Source organism: Elephantulus edwardii, unplaced genomic scaffold, assembly GCF_000299155.1.
Source record: "Elephantulus edwardii isolate Elephantulus edwardi_28Jun2011 unplaced genomic scaffold, EleEdw1.0 scaffold06207, whole genome shotgun sequence".
Lineage (NCBI taxonomy): Eukaryota > Metazoa > Chordata > Mammalia > Macroscelidea > Macroscelididae > Elephantulus > Elephantulus edwardii.
In genome coordinates this window covers 1-1490 of record NW_006405957.1, presented here as the reverse complement: position 1 = coordinate 1490, position 1490 = coordinate 1, and the positions used below count along the sequence as shown (strand labels likewise).

The 1490-nt window shown below is 44.9% G+C and overlaps 1 pseudogene; it reads right to left on the bottom strand.

The window, feature by feature from the left end:
• Nucleotides 1–922: 922 nt before the first annotated feature.
• LOC102854143 lies at nucleotides 923–1483 on the bottom strand (annotated as a pseudogene).
• Nucleotides 1484–1490: the final 7 nt, after the last annotated feature.

Sequence of the window (1490 nt, the reverse complement as noted above, 5' to 3'; positions counted from 1 at the left end):
CCCCAAAGACTTCAATGCTGTAAACATATTTCATCCAGTTTTTCTTAGTCTTACCCCCATCCCGATGTCAGCCTCATTCTACAACAGTGGCACCATATAGCATTTGTCGACAGGGCTTTTCTTACTTCACATTTTTGACCATTCACAGTATGGTATCTAAATAATGACGTTATCTAAAGGGTCATGGTCATGAAAAGTTATAGAAGCAAAGCCCCGCTGCTTGCCACTGCCTCAGTCAGTCATGATTTCAGGCACTTCAATTTTCCTGAACGGCTCAAAATAATCTCATAAGTGATGCTCTTTGATATCTTCTTTCTTCCATCAACAAAAATTTTTTCACAGTTAAGTGGGCACCTGGTCTTTGAGAATCTTCTCGAGAGAGAGCATTCTTGGGTTCTATACCCTTCTGCATCCACCTCTTCCACAACTGAGTATGTGACAAACCCAAAACCTCTAGAGTGCTTGGTATTTGGATTTCTCTTTACTACTCGATCCGTGAGCATCCCCATTGCTTAGAATGGCTCTTCTGTCGTTTCAGAGCTCGGCCTTCTGATGAATAGATTCCACAGTTGTTCTAGGTCTTTAGGAGACTCTGCCTTCGATGTGGCAGTGGTGGGAAGAAACACTTTAGTGATGCTTCCTTGACAGTATTCTCTGGCAGAAAGCAAGGCAATATAATTTTACAATTCAAGGTGGAAGTCAAAAGAACTGTCAAGAAAAGTTCATATTTTAGGACTATGCTAAAGCTACTGACTGTCTTACCACTTGTCTCACTCACCATTTCAGTCTAGATAAGATCTTTGACAGAATTTTTTTTTTACCAAAACTAGCTTTAATTTCTCCAAAAGCCACAGCAGGTTGTGTAAAAATCTGTGTCTGCAAGGAAGGCCCAGATGGCGTCCTTGGGGCCAGGCCGCAGCTTCTAGAAGTTCTCCAGCAGACCCAGATTCTGCTCACTGTCCCGGAACTCTGGGCTCCGGCCTTCACCGATGTTCTCAGCATACTCCTTGATGATGTGCCTGACGATCTTGATGGAGTTCCCACGCATGTTTAGGATCTGGTGAACCCTCTGACGAATCTGGGGGACACTGGCATTGCAGATTTCGGCCATGATGTAGCAGATGTGCTGGAGAACAAAGAGGCCTGCATCCAAGCACCGGAGGTAGAACTCATCCTCGATGTCATTGTCTATGATCTCTCCACGCCGAACCATGTCATGCTTCTCCCCTTCAATCTTCTTGTCAGCCACCTGCATCGCATCCAGATATTTAAAATGCAACTCCATCAGTCTGTCAACCTTCTCACTGTCATTTTCTGTGAATTTATTCAGAAGCCGGGTCCGCTGCTGCCCTTTCAGGTTCCGCAGGAGGGAAGCCAGGATTGAACAGACATGCTCTTCATGCTCCTTCTCAGTGGTCCCCACTTTCTTTATCTTCCTGGGAGATTTCATAAAGAGAGGAAAGATGGTCCGTAAGCCAAGAATGTCCACA